The following is a 20,340-nucleotide window of genomic DNA, read 5'->3' on the forward strand; positions in this document are numbered from 1 at the left end:
GTATAATAACTTTGACCAATTAAATTTTTAGCCTCTTTCCCTGAACCTTTCTTTCTATAACTCACAGAGAGTTTGTCCATATTCTTGTCATAAATAGCATTTTGTGTCTGTTGATGATTTTTTTTTCCAAGAGGCACTGTAGCTCTGTGGAATGGCATTGTTTGATATTAATCTTCAGCATTGCTTAGTTACTTGGGCACAGTGCTAATGCTGGTTGAAAAAACTTAGTAAATAAATCTCAAGCTTCAAAGTTATGTGATTTGTAACATGCATGAAGAAAATATCACATATTTAACAAACGAGACTGAACAACAGTTGAACTCTACTCAATTATCCATTAAAAATGAACACATCTCTAAGAATGTAAAAATTTTAAGATACCACAGATTTTTCTTCTTAAAAACCTCAATTTAGGGCCAGGAGTTTGGCCTAGTGGTAGAGTGCTTGCCTTGCATTCCCAGGTTCAATTCCTCGGTACCAAATACATAGAAAAAAGCTGAAAGTGATGCTGAGGATCAAGTGGTAGAGCTCTAGCCTTCAGAAAGTCCACGGACAGTGCTCAGGCCCTGAGCTGAAGCCCAGGCAGGACTGGCAAAAAACAAAACAAAACAAAAAAAACACCTCGATTTAAAAATACGCAGTGAGACAAGGGCTGGGAGATGGGCTTAGTGGTAGAGTGCTTGCCTAGCATGCACGAAGACCCTGGTTCGATTCCTCGGTATCACATACATAGAAAAATGCCATAAATGGTATTGTGGCTCAAGTGGTATAGCTCTAGCCTTGAGAAAAGTCCAAGGACAGTGTTTAGGCCCTGAGTTCAAGCCTCACAACTGGCAAAAAAGTATGCAGTGAACATGAGAAAAGGTATCAATGTGTGAGAAGTAATGCACCTACTACCTGGCAATGTAACTGGGACCCCTCTATATATTACCCCGATAATAAAAATATAAAATTAAAAAAATATTCAGCAGCCCAGTAGTTTTGCCTAGTGGTAGAGTTCTTGCCTAGCATGCAGGAAGACCTGGTTTAGATTCCTGGGTATCACATATATAGAAGAAGCCGGAAGTTCTGTGGCTCAAGTGGTAGAGCTCTAGCCTTGAGAAAGCCCAAGGACAGTGCTCAGAACTCAGCCCTTGAGTTCAAGCTTCAGGATTGGCAAAGTAAATAAATAAATAAATAAAATATGCAGCAATTTCTAAAAGTGTTTATGTATGAATTATCCCTATTCAAAGTTAAGGCAGTGAGACATATTTTATGTCAGAAAAATACTTAAAAATATATAGTAGAAATTATGTTGCAACTTACGCTGAGGGAGTGAGTGATTTGTCAATGGAGAAGTATGTGCTGCTTTGGCCCACTAGATTTATGAGTGGACACAGCTGCTGATGAGTTCTGGTACAGAAATACTGAAAGCAATTCATAAACCACTGCATCAGCAGAAAAAACAGAGGAAAACTAGAGACCTGAAAATAACATTAATACACATGTGTTTATATGTGTGTTTTTATACATATATACAAATATATATTTAACCTTATGTCCCTCCCTTTATTGCATTTTATATGATTTAAAAGTTTCTACATCTACAATGCACCTCCTGGGCATTCCTCAAGGCCTGGTAATATTTAATAAATAAACATGATTTTCTGGAATTCAGTGAAAGCCAACTTTATCCTCTCCTTGAGGACTATGGACTTTCCCCTTTCTTTCCTAGGCACTATTAATTCTTTTTATATAAACTTCTTTGCTCTGGCTTGTCACTTACACTTGCCATTTGCTGTCCTTATTTATGCTGGTGTTTTTTAACTTATTTGATTTGGGTATTTTCTGTCCTTAAGAATGCCTTGTGTGGCCGGGAGTTTGGCCTAGTAGTTAAAGTGCTTGACTAGCATGCATGAAGACCCGGGTTCGATTCCTTGGTAGCACATACATAGGAAAAAGCCAGAAGTGGTGCTGAGGTTCAAGTGGTAGAGCTCTAGCCTTGAGAAAGGCCAAGGACAGTGCTCAGGCCCTGAGCTTTTCCTATGTGTTTTGCTTATACTTTTCTAGTTATCAAAATTCTAAAAGTCAGTTTTTTTGTTTTGTTTTTTCTTAAAATAAATATGATAAAGAATTAAGGATGAAGAGTATCCACGCGTTTTATAAATTTTTGTCTTCTACATTTTTTTTCAAAAAAGTGATATCATAAACAGAAACAACAAAAGTAGCAGCAACAAAACAATCCTGACTCAAAGACATGATTTTGTAGTCCTTGTAGCATTCATGAATTAATTTATAATTATTAAGCTAAGGAAGGTAACTTATCAATTACAGTCTTCAGTATCCTTCATAAGAAAAATTATACACTGTCTTTTCTAACATAGTATTATTCTAAATGATCACAGAAACTAGACTGATTACAGGAGAGCTTTCGATCAGGAGATGGGGGCACTTAATTTTGAATCTCAGGCAGCTGGTGTTCGATTTTGCTATATGCCATATTTTGCTATATGGTTTTCAAGTAATTTCTGATGCCATCTCTCTACGTATATCACAGAAACATTTCATAATTAGAGCTTTCATTTAGCAACTAACTAAACAATGCATTTAATGCTTCCCATTTACAGACTATTTAGTAATGTTTTGTTAGCATTAATTTTAGCTAAGTCACCTATATCTCTTCTTTTAGACTTGCCATGCATGCCCAAGTGATTCATTTTATGGGTCTTAGTGCCTAAGTTAACTGAGAATAGATGAGTTTCTCATTATGTATACATTAATACAAGCTTAGGAAATGAAATTGCATTTGGGGAGATTGATGTGATGTCTGTAGAAAATTGTATGACACAAGAGATGGCTCGTAGAAAGTTTTCAGCATAAAGAAGTATTTGTGTCTTTCAAATAATTTTAGTAAATGAAACTGAAAAAACCTCTCCAATATTTTTCTTTAAAAGCTCAGGAAATAAGATGTCTGAACAGTAATACTTATTGATAATCTTCTTATAATTTGACTAGCTTTTCAAAAGCCAAAATAAATGAGACTAGGAATACAGACAGTACTTCATGCAAAGCTAGTGTTCATTACAATGTCAGTGTTAATTTCATACAGAAGCCAGAATAATGCTTTGTCTCAGTTAATATCGACAAAAAAAACCTGGTTCTGAAAATAAAAACACATTTCTAATGAGAATTCCCTTAGAAAGATTTGTCTTATAAATTATGCAGGAGTGTTTGGTTTTTTCCTTTGTTTTCTTGATGTTTTCTTGTCTAAAAATATAACTCAGCAAAGAATTGTTTAACTAAATTAATTTTCTACTACAAGCAGAGCCTTGGAAATGGATATATATATATATATGCGAAATGCATTCATTTTCAATTTTTGAGAATATTGAATTTGCAGCAGAGTTTGCCAGACAGGTACTCTACTATTTGAACCATTCCCCCAGCCCTTATTTACATTAGTTATTTTTGGTAGAATCTTGTATTTTAGCCTAGGACCAGCTGTGGACAAAGATTCTCGTCTCTGAAACTCCAAGATATATGATACAGAATGGATTCATCACCATGCTTGGTTTATTTATTTCAATAGCAGGCCTCTAATACTTTTTCAAAGTGGTCTTAAACTTCATTCTTCCCTTTATCTGTTTCCCTAAAATCTAGTATTACAGCCATAATCCACTTTGCACAACCCATTAAGAAACATTTTTAAAGATCTATAATTGCCCTCTTTTTTTCTTGTTTTTAATTGAGCACAAGATTCAATTTAATTTATTTATATTACTTATGGATTCTATTGGTTTTCTGATGTATGATCCAGGAAAACACTCAAATTCTTTTAACATTCAGAATAATTTGACAGTTTTTATGACAAAATGAATTAACTTCTTTCTGCCTACAACCTTAGTGATTTTGAGATGTTTATTAGTTGCTGAAACACAGCTTCAACATGTGTATGTTGTTAAATAATTAATTTTAAGCTAGGCACTGTTAGTTCATGCCCATAATCCTAGCTACTCAAGAGACTGAAATCTGAGGATCCCAGTTTAAAGCCATCCCAGGCAGAGCAGTCTCCACAGGACTCTTATCTCCAATTAACTACTCAATTTTATATGTGCTTAATTGGTTATTTGAAATTGGATAGCGAAGGGGGGAAATCCAATGAGTGGGGAGAGGGGGAGAGCGAAATGGGGACCATGTCATGAGAAAGGGTATCAATGTTTGTGAAGTTATGCACCTTCTCTCTGGTGAATATAATGTAACCTTCTATTAATCACAATAAAAAAAATCTAAAAGAAATCTGAAGTGGCACTATTGCCAAAGCAGTATAGTTCTAGCCTTGAACACAAAGAGATTCAGGGACAGCACCCAGAACCTAATTTCAAGCCCTATAACTGACAAAAATTAATTAGTTAATTGATTAATTAAGCTATGAACTGGTGTTTCATACCTGTCATACTAGCTAATCAGGAGACTGAGATCAGAGAAGCCAGCATCAGAAAAGGATGTGCCTATCCACTTCTAATTAATTGGAAAATTTAGGCAGGAGCCACGCTTGGCTCAAACCATCAGCCATGAAGAGGAAGGAGAATGTGAGGCCTTAAGAACAAATCTAAATACTTGTCAAAACAGAAAAAGTTACTACACAGAAAACTTGGTAAAAAAAATACTAACAGCAATATTATTTTTCAGAACAAGAAAAGAAAGAAAAACATACAGAACCAGGTAACCTAAATATTCTGTTTTCTTTATTTTTCCATATTATTTGTTTCTTAACTGAATATTACATTATAAATGAATAGCTTGAAATGATTTTTCTTTTTTTTTCTCATTTAACACAGCAAAGTCTCCAAAGAAAGACGGTCAAGGTGGGTAAGATTGGTGTAATTAGGCTCTTTCTATTAATTCTTTTTGGCAAGACTAAGCCTCAGTGACACTAGAAAAGAGGAGATAAGTGATCATTTTAGCATTTCCCACTAGCAGTCATATCTAACTCTGTAATCTCTGTCTCTTTTATGAGGAGAGTCTATTTTTTTCAACAGTATAGTCCCGCAAGTAGGCCATAACGGATTTCCACACATGTGCACATGTGTACAAATACAAGCATAGAGATCCCTACAAAATATCTGGTGAAACAAATAAATTAAACCGTTCACCCACTATGGAAAGCAGTGTGGCAGTGCCTCAAAAGGCTAAACATAGAACTCCCCTATGACCCAGCAATTCCACTACTTGGCATTTACCCACCCATCCAGAAACAAGGGCATACTAAATCCACTAGCACAACAATGTTCATTGCAGCACTATTCACCATAGCAAAGATATGGAACCAACCTAGATGTCCCTCAGTTGATGAGTGGATCAACAAGTTGTGGTATTTGTACACAACGGAATTCTATGCTGCTGTCAGAAAGAATGACATCGCCCCATTTGTTAGGAAATGGAAAGACTTAGAAAAAATCATATTAAGTGAAGTAAGTCAGACTCAAAGGAAGTTAGGCTCAATGGTTTCCCTCATTTGTCAGAATCAGTAGAAACCTTGGGCTCTCCTAGCAGAGATCTGCAATAGAGCAAAATCTTGATACATAAGGCCATATAGTATGAAGCTAATTGAAAGGACCTCCAGGATATCGAAACAAAAGCCATATAATGAATGATTGTTGTCCTTAATGTACTATGTTGTCTCTCATCTCCTTTGCTGTCCCTTGGTTATCTCATATTGTTATAGTATCTCACTTTGTTATCTGATATATTGAATTTATTTGTATTTGGTTATTTGAAATTTGATAGGGAAGGGGGAAAACCAAGACGGGAGGGGGGGGTGTGTGTGGGGGAAATGGGTACCAAGACATGTGAAAGGGTATCAATGTACGTGAATTAATGCACCTTCTATCTGGCACATATCATGTAACCCTTTTACTAATTACAATAAAAAATGCAAAAAAAAAGAGTTTTAAAAGGGAAGTATAGGGCTAGGAGTATACCCTACTGGTAGAGTGCTCACTAAGTATGCATGAAGTCCTGAGTTCAATTCTTCTATAACATACACAGAAAAAGCTGAAAGTGGAGCTGTGGCTCATGTGCCAGAGCACTAATCTTGAACAATAAGTGTCCAAGGACAGTGCCCAGGCCTTGAATTCAAGCTCCAGGATTGGGAAAAAAGTTAAAAGTATGACAGCTGATATTGGACATCAAGACATCCAATAATTTAAATGTATGGATATATATATATATATATATATATATTCCAAGGTGTGACTATGACACAACAAATTAGCAGTCATTAACTATTTTGTTAAAATTAGAACCATCAGAGAAGGTGTCAAGTGATTTCTTTTTTTATGTTATTTTAAGGCCTGAGGAATGAGCATTTGTGTGATTATATAAATCATCAAAAGATTTGAGACAACTTAAAATGGAAAACAATGAATGAGCATTCTGCTTTGGATGATGGTATAAGTTAACTAAGTCAAAATAACCTGAAATTCAAGGAAAATATTTATTATCAAACTATACCAAAGAAAATGGTTGGGTTGTATTTTCTCTTTTCCAGATCATTTTCCTTAGTTTCCATGATTATATATCTATCTATCTAGATAAATATATAGATAGATAGAGATAGATATCTATCTCTATCTATCTATATACAGATAAATTTTAGAGTTTTCTGTTTCAACTATTTTAGAAAAACAGGCAAACATTTCATTCATGTGGATCCTATTCTTTCTTGTCATTAACAGCTCCAAGTGAAAAACAAGTAAAAACAAGTACGTTGAACAACATCTTTTAAAAAGCTTACTTCTTTTTAACAGCTTACTCCTTTCTGTTTTCTGCTATGGAATTTGCTAGTGCTAATTTTTAAGGCTAGATTACCAAATGTTCTGTGTATGATTATTTGTTGTGTTGCAATAGCATGCAGAGCTATTGTTCTCTTTCTTTTCTATGAGTCCATTTTTATACAAATACAGAACTTTAACTTGTAATTATTGAATTTCACCATCATAATCTTTTCAGTTGTGTCTGCTTTTGTGCCTTCTTTTGAAAAGTATGTGATCTCTCCAAGCTAATTTTTAAATAATCCTAACGATTAAAAATAACCAACCTAAATTTTCTGCAGCTTGGGTCTTCAATGAAATCTTATCTCCCTCAAATTTTCCTAATGTTGCTCTTTAGGATCACAATTTTATTTCAATGTTATATTCTCAGAAGTCATTAGCAAAAAATTACTTTAAGCACAAACATTTTACAGTAGGAAAAACTATGGTTATCTTCTATAAGGGCTACATATAGACTTTATAGTCAAATCAAAATGACAGATATAATTGAATTTTCCTATCAAGTTAGAGGAAATATTGAGAACAGTACTACCACATAAAATTGTATTTTATTTCTTGTTGAACTGTTTGCGATAGGACATATCATTTATAGAACATTTTAGAATAATTAGAAAATAAATTTAGAATTTGGGGGTGAAAGACTTGCCTTCTTTAAAACAAAAAAAATTTATGGCCAGAGTAGTTCAAAAAGATAACTTTAAGCGGGAGGTTTAATATGAAACTAAACTTCCATTTACATGTTCATAAAAGTTTGAATTTAAAGTTGAATGTAAAGCTAATTGGGCCTCATGGTCATGGATGACTTAGCATGCTGATACTTATTCTGTAAAGATGCATAATCAAGAAAATGCATAAAACAAAACTGGTAATTTTGTAACTATAATAGAGAATTTTAGATTGAAAATTACTCTGAAAATTAACAATTTTTTACTGGGAAATGTGACCTATATATAAAAATGTTCATCTGAAAACAACATCTGTAAATACTGCAATCTATGGAACTCTCCAATCCAGTTCTGTAGACATCAGCATCTTCTGTGAGAAATTAGAAAGTTAGATTGCTAAACTATTTAAACTCAATATAAAAACACCAAGAGTTAATGTTTAGCTCCTTATACAGGTAAGCTATTTCTATTTAAATAGACATTATCCTTCAATACAAAAATTAAACAACATAAACTGTGTAAATTCCCTAAAAAGAGCCTGTATGCAGCTATTTCTCCAACAATTAAGAGAAATCTTTTTGTTTTTGTCTTTTGTTATGGGCTCAAGCTTGATAGAAAATTTGCATAACTGCTTTCAATAGTGGGCTACATGTAAAGCCAATTCTTAACATAAATATTGCATGTTTCTACAAATATTTCCAAAAAGCTGTTAAATATTCCATATTATTGTGTATAGAGAACCTCCACATCTTGAGTATGACTTTACAATACCTTAAATGATGAGGGCAAATATAAATGAGATATGTAGCTGAATTAACATAAATCATGTGATAGAATCCCATGATATTGAACGTGAAAGAAAAGTTGAAATGGACAAATCTATTCCATGGAAAATATAAATGTGAATTACCATTGACATGGGCCTAAGGAAATAACTACAAATTTCCCTGAGTTTTGAGGTTTCAAAGATTAATCAAATTCTATAGGAGTATTAGTCAAGAACAAGCTTTGTGCTTGTTATCAATTCATAGAAATTTTTTCTGTAGGTATATCAGGAGACTTTATGCCTGAGACTCCGGACATAGTACCTAGCTTACTCTGGCGGTATTCACTATTTTCTTTCCCAGTATTTAATTAAGGCACTACTAAGAAAGCACCCATGATAGTTTGTTAACAGTAAGGACAGTCCTAGAGGGAGTGTTGATGGAAGAGGGAAGAATGTGAAGTCTAGATTTACAATACCTGCAAGTCAGCACAGATTCTTTTGTGTATCTTGGTACAAGCAGAAAGCACCTCAATGCAAAAGGGTAGATGTATTGGTGTAAGCCTGCAATGCTATCTACTCAGGGTGGGAAGATCGGGAGACTTGAAGTACAAGGTACAAAGCTAGAAGGCTTCAATCTAAACCTGTGGTGGGTGGTACACCTGTCACCTCAGGTACACAGAAAGCTAGCTACAAGTGGAAAGCTCATAGGCTATGGCTGGCCATAATAAAAAATGTGAGGCATTACCTGAAAAACAACTAAAGCACAATGGGCATATGACTCAAGCAGTAACCAAAAGAGTTCAAATCCCAGAATCTAAATACAAATACCAAGAAAAGATTGTTTAAATTTTAAAAAATAAAATATTAAGATAATTACAACCTAGTAGGGTGGAGAATTTATGGAATACTTCATAGTTGTATAGTTTATTTCTATGTATAGGAAATATTTCCCTTTAGAAAAGTTTCAGACTTTATAAAAGGACTTAAAAGCCCTTCTATTAAAAGCCGAGTGAGGAAGTCCCTCTGCTTTTTCTCTTCACTTGAAAATAATCTTGAATATTTTTTAAACAGGGTACTAGTGGGTGAAGCCTGCAATCCTAGCTACACAGGAAGCTGATTTCTGAGGATTGTAGTTCAAAGCCAAACTGGGGAAGAAAGTCCTTGCCTCTAATTAGCCACCAGAAAACCTGGAAATGGAGCTCTGGCTCAAAGTGTTAGAGAACTAACCTTTGGCAAAAGGACAGTGCCTCTGTCCCCAAGTTCAAGCCTGATGACCAGCAAAAGAAAAAAAGGAAGAAAAGAAGAAAGAAAGAAAGAAAGAAAGAAAGAAAGAAAGAAAGAAAGAAAGAAAGAAAGAAAGAAAGAGGGAGGGAGGGAGGGAGGGAGGGAGGGAGGAAGGAAGGAAGGAAGGAAGGAAGGAAGGAAGGAAGGAAGGAAGGAAGGAAGGAAGAAAGATCTTTAGCAAGAACAAGTGCAATGAAAGCACTTCAAGTTACAGTAATTTTAAAATTTACATATGATTTTCTTTTTTAATTTTTAAATAAAATACACTAACAGATTGAAAAGCATATGACACAAATGTATCTGTTTCCTTCCCTACAAATGCCTGCTGTTCTTCTAGCACAGTGGCTATCAAAACAGAAATTGACAGTATGATTAGAAATATCTAAGCAGAGACAGAACCAAACATATAGATTTTTTAAATTATGAAGTATTTCAGTAACCTAACACTGTTCACCAAGGGATATAATTACCACTGTTTGCTGAATAGATTTGATGATTTGACTGGCTTGTTCCATTTTACTGTCAACAAACCTTTTAGTATTTGAATATACACTGATGCATGGCTTATAGCTTACTAATTTCATAGTGAGGACTTTGGTATTCAAGACACCTGTTCCACATGCATGTTTGTGTCTATCATCATTTTCATCTAAGAAAATCACCAAAGTCCTGGTCACCCCAAAGTCTAGTCAGTTTGAACTGTCTTGAGTCTTAATAATAAAAAGTCTCCTGAGAGGCCAGGAGCCAGAGAGTCATGAACTTGAGGGCTGAGAATTCTGGTTTAAAAGCAAATTGGACAAGAAAGACTGTGAGAATCTTTTCTGAAATATTTTAGTCACCAAAAAGTCAGAAGTGGAGCTGTGGCTCAAATGGTAGAATACCAGCCTTGATCACAAAAAAACAAGGACAGTGTCTAGGCTCTGAGTTCAAGATCTACTACCTTACTCCCACCCTCAAAGTTTCCTGATATTATATTTTAAGGAATTATAATTTGGGACATAGGGCTAAACAAATCACTTGATAGGAAAGAAAAAAATAGAGACAAAAATCTGGTATAAGGAAGAACAGATATTTAAGACACAGGATGAGTAGCTGATTTTGTAATGTTACTGAGTTAGTTAGTGTAAAATACAAAAATGTAACATTTCTATTTAATAGAACTCCAATCTATCATTTCCAGATGGGTAAGAAACTAAAATAATAAATCCAAACATAGTATTATATTTTATAAGCACAGGAAACTACATTTATATATTTTCTTAAAGTCAAGGAAGATTTTTAAAATATACATGATAAATTTAAAAGCAAATACTTTTTATAAAACCCAAAATTCAGAGACTATGCAAAGGCTGGCATTCACTGTTACCATTAATTAAAACTGTGTGTGGTTATGGTGGGAGGGTAAAATAAAGTATCAGTTTGCAGAGAAATATAGAGCCATATGAACTGGTTGGAATGGAGAAATGACAGAAGTCATTGGGGTGAATGGGATAAAAATCACATGATATTAGACTCAATAGGTCTTTAGGGATAGTTTGTTTACCAAATCCACAAGTTTAGTGATCAACCAACAGTATAAGCAACTTCTGGGAGCTGGTTAGACATGAAGATTCTCAGACTGTGCCCTGAGGCAAACTCCCTGGCCTCAGTCTCTGCATTTAAACAAAACTCTGGGACAAGGGGGAGATGTATTGCAAACCCACTCATTTAAGCCGAACTAAAGGAAACAAAATACATAAGAGAGCTTGGTCCTAAAACTCCAAGTCTTGAGAGAACATTAAGAAGAGAGTATGGCGTCCAACCTGAGCATTCTCTATTAAGAGTCTTTTGATTTCTCATATTAAGGAAGACCAGAAAGTCTTCCTTCCTACACATGATAAGTATTTTTTTTATGGTCCAGGTAATATATAGAGGGTCTGATACTTTTTACAGACCCATAGTGTCTGGATAAACATGGGAATGGGTGTGTTGCATACAGATACCAATAAAAATAAATATGAAATAAAAATGAATGTATATGTTCAAGAAAAGTAACCCCACACAAGGTTTATTAAACAAGCAGCTAAATGATTCCATGCATATTACCACTTCATTATTTTTCTTACTTTCCTGTGGACATGAGATTTGAAGTTCCAAAATTTGAACAAAAGCCCATTATTTTAGAATATTTCTTTGGCCACTCTCTTACTTTCTATGCTATAAGTTCAGGGAAACACACACAAAAAAGTAATTTGTAGGCTATGGTATTACACTAAAGTTGAACAATGTAAGGTAATATACTGTGGGTAAATTTCTATAAATCAACAGAAAGGGCATTTCAAATGTTCTTCTCTAAAATTGTTACTTAAAATGTATGTAACATGTATTCTGTGCATTCAGACATAATCTGAATAAATTTAATATCATGAATTATACCTTAGAAGACAGATTCTATACTGATACTTAGTAAAACTAATTCATTGGGAAATAAAATCATATAACAACTTTGTGTATGGCTTTCTCTGCAGCTTGCTTTGCTTTCAAGTGCCACATAGACTTTAATACATGCGAACTGGGCTCTTATCTTATTTATCATGCTATGAAGTATTCCTCTACAATCTCTTACATCCATTTCTCCTTTAATAACTGAAATTTCAGAAACCGAACAAGCCAAAGAAGTTGGTACTGCATTCACCAAGAAAGGTAAATGCATTATACTCATAAATTGCAACTCATTTGTTCAACTTGTTGAAGACTTAAAAAAATTTAAAAATCAAAATCAACTTAAGGAAAATGTTGTGACTGCAACTCACAGATCTAAGTTTTTTACTCGAGATACAGGATAACACTTATGAAAGTGCTTATTTATTGGTTTCACCGTATCATAGATACAGAAACAAGCACCATGTGAAAATTTGTAATATTTATGTTTGAAATAGTTTATCATTACATATAACAGTAATGATATGATTACTATAATATAATAGAAATGGTATGATTTACTTCAAACCCTTAATTGATGCTAGCAATTAGAGTTAAATTGCAAACTAATTTTTGGAATGTTGTGGAAATGTTCCTGGATTCTAGTCATTTCATGCAACTTCAGTATATTACTTGAAGTGGTTTAGGGCTGGAACAAATCAATTTTTGATTAAGAATTTTGACATGAAATTGCTCATTTGAACAAAATGACATTAAAAAGTTTCTTCTATGAGTTGCTGACTTCTTTTTGAAATATATTGTGAAGTCTGGATTAAAATCAGTAATGTTGACAATGCCTTTGAAGATATTTTTTAAAAATTAGCAAGATTATCTTCAATATATACTAACATGTATAAAACTATTTATCCTCCCTACGTTCTTCCTTTCCTTCTATTCTTCCTTCCTCATTCCCTCTTTTCCAGTCTCCCTCTCAATCCTTCTTCCCTCCTTTCAGCCCTTTCTTCCTTCTTTGCTATATTCATTCTGGTAAGAGCAGAGCCAGTTACCTTACTCACATTTTTTTTTTATTAGTTTCATTGTTTCCTTAAAAACAATCTGACTTTAGCATACTCCCCATGACTCGTATTTGATTAAGAGGAAAGCTAACTTAGGTGCAGGTGGCTCACTCCCGCAATCCTAGCTACTCAGGAGGCTGACATCTGAGGATCAGGGACTAAAGCCAGTCCTGGAAGGAAAGTTCCCATGAGACTCAGTGTGGAGCTGTGGCTCAAAGTGTTAGAGTACTATCCTTGAGCAAAAGAGTTCAGTGACAGGGCCCAGACCCTGATTTCAAGCCCTGCTGCCCCCACCTTCCCCCCAAAACATAAAAGAAAAAAAAACTAGAAAAGCCAAAACTGGATTCTAGTTGGATACCACTACATCTCATCCACAGGCACAAGAACCAAAGGTTCTGAAACTCACCAGTACGTTAAGCCACATTCATTTTACAGTTGCATTTTCCCACTTGAATTTCCCCCTACTGTGAGGTGATACTTTCTCTGATGGAACTATTCAGTTCCTATTAATGCTTCATTGAAGGGTTGGTTGAATCCTCTGAACATTCTCATTTAACCTAATTACTGAAGGAGAGAGGAACTGATTTTGTGTGAATAACTTCTACTGTTTTGATGTTTATCTTGGTAAGCAGCAAATACTCTACAGTGACAAATAAATCTTACAGAATAACTCAAAAATATAGCATGTACTTGGGTCTATTATCTCTCTTTTGGCTACTTATGATTTGAAATGGGCTCATTTAATATTTAAATGAATCTCAAATATGATTACATTGTCCTTTCAGTTGATTAAGCCATGAGAAACTTGAATATAAAGGAGCATCTTGTTGACATTTGCAAGACATTAAGTGACTCTAGCAATAACTTGCAATGTAAGCCAATTAATCATAGTGCCTTCAAGTGGAATTCTTTGCAGAGCTTATTTATCAAAACACAGTACAGATGAATAAAAGAGTGAGAGAAGTGGAAATGTTAGCAGGAATGCTGCAAGAGATGATTGCTTTTTTTCTCTTATTCTTTAAGATTAGATTTAAGGTTTCACTTGCATTATAGAGAGATGAGGACTACATAACAAGCATGGAGAGGACCCTTTTCTTAAAGTATTTGGCATTGAATCCATTGCAGAATCCATTCAGAAGCAGAAGCAACATTTCCACTGGAACTCGTCTTTACACCTTATCTTTGCTTTGCAGCTCTACCTGCAAAGAAAGAAGAGAAAACAACCAAGGCAGTGGAACAAGGTAAAAAAAAATGAAGGAGGTTGACGGTATCTTCTTTAGAAAGACAACAGCATGCGGCGCAATGCAATGGATTCAGACAGGCAGAAGACAATAACCTTTAAAACTATTGCTGGATATCACTGTCCTTGCATGTTTTCCTGTGCCCTGGAAAATGTGAGGAGTTAATCTAGGTTTGTCTTTCTTTTGTGTATACAACACCGAGTATGTATTCAGAAGGGGAAAACTCCACACGTGGCTTAATTACATTAACAGAGATGCTGAATATGATTGGAAATAAGGAAATAAACTGAGGGACACTCGTAGATATGTTCTTGCTCTGCTTTTAGTTCAATACCACACACTGGTAACAGGAAGGAATGAAGATAACCCAGTCACATTTAAGCAAAAACTATTTACATATGTGAAATTCATAGGTGAAAGCTAAAACATGGGAGAAAATTCAACAGCGAAAGTATGTTAGTTCAGCTTATAGAAAAGCTTCATTAATTTATTCATGTGAAAAGCATGACATTTTAGTGCTCTAAGGTACAAAGCCATAGAGTAGCCATGTGTTCTGTTTTCAAAAGATGCTCTGTCATAATTAGATCACGACAGGAAGTGCTTCAGGAAAAATGCTACAGTAGACTGGACCTCTCTTAGAGCTCAATTAAGTGCAAATATTTGGTGAAAGATTAATTTCTTTGGAATTCTCAGAATGAAAATCATATTGTAATTGCATCGATAAAGCTTTCCAGTTCCTCTGGATTTCTGCATACCAGCTGACATTGTACAAGACCCCGGATTACTTGTGTCTGCCTTTTCTTGAAGACAATGAACACTTTGTCTCAGAAATAAATATTGGGAGCTCTGGACCCCTATTTTAGCTGGCTTAATTATGCAAATTTGAGCATCTAAACTTTCTACTTTAGAAAATTTTGTCAATCTGCTAAAGTATTGTGTAATTAAAAGAGTAAATGTGTCAGGGATGCTAAAAGGTACGAATTCTGAAACATTTAGACAATTTTGTTATCTGACAACAAGTTCAAAGAATCATATCATTTTGATTACACCTAACTTTTAGTTTGGTCCCTTCCAGTATGAAGATTCTTATTTTTTCAGCTTCAACTATGGCCTTGTTTTTGTAATCACAGATATTAAGAAGAGCTAGAACAGAATATGAAACGCCCACACTAATAAAAATAGCACATAAGGCATCAGTGATTTGGGGATTGACTGCTTATCCTGGCTTAGCTTCATGTGTGTGTCATTTTCTCTGATTCTCCTCCAGTGGGCAAAAGACTAGAAGGAATTCCTCAAGATGTAAAGAGAGTCTTTCAGATCATTTTACAATTTTTAATTATATTACGTTTTAACATGTGAACATTTGCACTTTTCGTTCATGAAAAGGAAGTTTCCTCTTATATTAACTTAGCAATTCATTTCTATTTTAAATATTCTAGAATTGTTGCCTCAGCTTTTTTTTAACATAGCATAATAGGAAATCATGTTTTAAGCACATCGTCTATTTATGTGATGGTGAATCTATGGCTATTAAGATTTTAATGAAACTGGAAATGAGGTGAGAGAGATCATAGATAACTATATTCTACCTATTTCATTATAGTTTTCTAGTATTTATTAATCTTTTGGTGCATGGCCTTGTGGATACTTTTTCTTATAATATTGGTTACATTCAGAAGTACAAGTAATCCAAGAGAAGGTTTTTCACTCATTAAAATGTAAGGAAGTTGTGATTAAAGATAATTTTTACTTATTTAAATTTGAACTTTTAGAATTCATTTGAAATCTTTAAAGATTTTTTGTAATTTTAATAGATTACTGCACTTTATGGTATGAATATAAATATGTGTACTGAATTTTTAGATTTAGTGTGCATAACAATTATACCATGAAAATATCATCTAGTGTGAGAAATTTATACTGTAAAAGGAGAATTCATTTTACATTGCTGTACTTAGCAAAATAGACCCCTTTATATGTTTGAGGCAGAAATTCATTTATTCCAATTCCAAAAATTTCCAAAAAGCCTCCTTTTTTAATTGTTTATTTTCTTGAAGGACTGTCTATATATGCATACAGGAGGGCACATACTTCATCGGCCAGCTCTCTTCATATACAAAGCAATTTGCTGATAATAACAGTACATTTTTTTCTCAGTCCATGTCTACTTCTACCCTTATTGGAAGATGAAAAATGCCAATGATAAATATTATACAGGGCCGGGAGTTTGGCCTAGAGGTTAAAGTGCTTGCCTAGCATGCATGAAGACCCAGGTTCGATTCCTCGGTACCACATACATAGAAAAAAGCCAGAAGTGGTGCTGAGGCTCAAGTGGTAGAGCTCTAGCCTTGAGAAAGTCCAAGGACAGTGCTCAGGCCCTGAGCTCAAGCCCAGGACTGGCAAAAAAAAAAAGAGATAAATATTATACAACATGTTCTATCCTGGTGGCCATCTTTCTACATTTACAAATTGCATCTTGAACAAGTATATTAATGTCTAGTCAACACAATAACTCATTATTATACATTGTTCATTTGCTCTATTCAGTTTCTAATATTTAGTTGTGTTCTTTCTTTGGAATTATTTTTAAAGTCTGCCTTCTAAAATTTCATTTCTTTTCATTCAATCTTTGTCCCTCAAAGTAAAATATTAGTAAGATCTTCTTTGTTTCTAGCTTAGAGTAAGGCAAAACAGTATTCAAAGAAACACTATAAGACATGAAAGAATACCAGGGAATAAATTAAATATCAACATTGTAGATTTAAAGTTACAAGCTTCTCCCCATTTTTAAATTCCTTCCTTTAAACTGGCTTAAATCTTCAAGTATGAAGGTTTAAAAATTTATAAAATCAAAATCACTTGCAAGTTATCTCTTTTCCCACTTTCTCTCATATATTACATGAGTAATATTAGTAACACAGTTTTTAGTGTTGCATAGAATAAGTATTCAAGAGAAATTTGTGGACTGAATGCCAGTGAGATAATTTAAAACAAAGAAATATACAGATGATATAGATTTTAATAAACTGCTTAACCTACTTTGTAACTATTATCATAAATTAGATTGAATCCTTGTAGTGAAGATGGCCAGATGTTTCAGACACTGGAATACAATTGGATAAATCTTTCTTTAATCCATTTTGAAGAGGAAATGGTAGAGGAAAGCTAGTAATTATTATTTGTTAATTATGTCATTTTTGTTATGATGTTTCTGAACAAGACTGCTGCAAACACTCACATGAACCAATATTTTTGGAAAGTGAGTTTTCATAATTATTAATATTGTGAACTCACTAGGAAATCTTAAAATAGGACTGAATATTAAATGATTATGTAGTAAGGCCAATATATGTGTATACATTCAGAAATATTGAAAATTTTCATAGGTTTTTAATATCTATAATAATGTATCCAAATTACATAATCTCAATAAATTTTCAGAAAGAAAACATTTTCCATGTAAAACAATTCCTTAATAGATTATTGTTTATATGAATATATAAAGACTATTTTCCTAAGAGGAAGTCTGATCTGGAAAGCTATTTATTTATTTAATTTATTTTTGCCAGTCCTTGGGCTTGAACTAAGGGCCTGAGCACTGTGATTGGACATTTTTTGCTCAAGGCTAGCTTCTGCCACTTGAGCCACAGCACCACTTCTGGCTTTTTCTCTGTATGTGGTACCAAGGAATCGAACTCAGTCCTTCACACATGCTAGGCAAGCACTCCACCACTAGGCCAAACTTTCAGCCCTAGAAAGCTCTTTATTTTTAACATCCACAGATTCAAATGAAAAGGAAAATCATATTTTATAAATGTTAATGCTTATGACTGATTTTTGTGAAAAATACCTTGTTATTACAGAAATATTAAATATGGCCCTTTATTCTTTTGGCAATTAAAAATACCTCAATTAATGTATACCAACTTCAAAAAGATAAAAACCACTTCAAACTCCATTTAAATAGAAAAATAAAAAGCAGTTAAAGCTCCATTTAAATAGAAGTATGACAAAATATTTTTAAAACTTATAAAGAATGTTATTTCCTATTAACCAAAATAATAACTTAGACAGTTACCTGCCATTTTATTGAGGATAAAATTGGAAAATATAGATTATAAATGTATCAACGCTCATTTTCTTGCAACGATTCAAGTTTGCCTTAATTTTAAAATACTTAAAAAATTACAAGGAATTTACATTTACCTGAAAGCTTTCTGTATTGTTTTGCCTTTGATACCATTCTGTCAAGAATTGTACTCTGCATCACTGTATTAGTATCATCAATTGTTACAGCAACAGATAAATCCCAGGTTCTAAATGTTCTCTTCCTCTGTCTTCCACCTTATCAGATTCTTCCATTTTTTAATGCACTGGTCCTCTTGAAATTGTAATGTGTTATTACAATTGATTTATCCTCTAATTTTGAGTGGATGTTACAAATCTCTAAGACTAATGATTTCAAAAGAAGATTACTTGGATAATAGTGCTTATGTTTCTGATGTGTCTAACTTACCAAAAGAAGTGATTTTTACATTTAAAAATCCATGGAATAAAATCAAAGTTTAGTTAACACAACTGTATATAATTATTGGTTAATATGTGGTTATATGACTATTTGCACATGTTTATTAAGTCATGCTGTTGACCCTCAATAAATGTTAAATGATCATAACGAATTTACTGATTCCTGTGAATTGCAAACATTTTGACAATATATTGCACTTTCATTGTTTAATATTTATTGAGCGCCCACAAAAAGCTAGGCGCTGAGAAGGGGTGTAAGGCTCATGAATGGGCTTCAGAACAAAGATGGTTTACATATAACGTGTGAAATTGAGCACACATAGGTGTTTATGTATTTACACATTTTTTAAGAGAGTGTTTAGCAATTCGCACTCTCTCTAGATCACCTAACACAACTCATTTCTTACTTTTATTCGACACTTTGGAGATTATTCACACAACATTTTATTGTTTTTATTTGAGATTCCTATCAAGATTTCTTTTTTCCCTCATTTTCATTCTCTCCATCTCCTTCATCCTTTTAATAAACAGATCTGAACTCTATCATGAAAGTTTGTGTTGTTACAGGAGTTTTCCACAGTGTTATCTTGTGCAATACACCATATTGTTCATCTGATTTAAAGGTTGATTGATAGGGCTGTCTTTCAATGTTGAAGAAAACTTCAGACCAGAAAATGAACCATCATTGTCAATGATGGTGAGCTTTAAAATTGAAGTTAAAGATTCTTTATTATTGTTGATACACCATAATCAGCTACTGTGTGATTTAATTACCTATATTTGATGAAGGATTAGCTATTTGTCTATATAGAGGTCTCACAGATATCATTATAATATCCAAATTTCTGTTCTCATGCCAATATTATGACTTCGTAACATAATATAAACTATTTGTTTATACCGTGTGGCCACCCTGCCCATTTTTTCTTTCTCTTAGGAATTATGGGCATTTCATGGAGAAGCACACTGGAATTATAAGATCACAACAGATACCTTCTATAGCTACCTCTATGTTCCTTGAGGGAAACACCAATGTTACTATATCGAATCAAAGTTTCAAAGTAGCTGTATATAAATTTACTTTCTGACTTGAATGCTACAGATCCATTTATCAGTATGTCTCAAGGTTGCTTCCAGCATTGGCTTACTGCATCTACTCATATTCTACTTCCTGTGATTCTATGCATCCAAACATCCACATGCCACATCCTGGGATGTTGGGGATTTTTTTCTCATTCTTTGTTGAGAATTAACCTATATTAATTTCAGAATTTATCATAAGTGCCGATATTTCCTGGATTTTGTTCATTCTCTCATCTTGGGAATTGTCAATTTTTCTCTGTTGGGCCTAGAGCCACTAGGGTATGTCTCCATCACCATATTTAATCCATGCAATGCCACGAAAACATGCTAGGTTACCACCTCACAGCTTAAGATAATAAACATATAATTATAGAATATATCTAGTCTGTATATATATATATATATATATATATATATATTGATAGTGGGGCTTGAACTCTAGGCTTGGGTGCTGTCCCTGAGATCTTCAGCTCAAGGCTAGCACTC

The 20,340-nt window shown here is 33.8% G+C and overlaps 1 long non-coding RNA gene across 1 annotated transcript; it reads left to right on the forward strand.

Annotated features, from left to right (window-relative positions):
* Positions 1–4,636: 4,636 nt before the first annotated feature.
* Positions 4,637–14,265, forward strand: LOC150059719 (uncharacterized). Its single transcript, XR_016536399.1, has 5 exons — positions 4,637–4,701; positions 4,818–4,844; positions 6,717–6,743; positions 12,165–12,209; positions 14,197–14,265. It is a non-coding gene; the product is annotated as an uncharacterized LOC150059719 (long non-coding RNA).
* Positions 14,266–20,340: the final 6,075 nt, after the last annotated feature.

This window comes from Megascapheus bottae, chromosome 8 (genome assembly GCF_031878675.1).
Source record: "Megascapheus bottae isolate mThoBot1 chromosome 8, mThoBot2.hap1, whole genome shotgun sequence".
In the NCBI taxonomy this organism is placed as follows: Eukaryota; Metazoa; Chordata; class Mammalia; order Rodentia; family Geomyidae; genus Megascapheus; species Megascapheus bottae.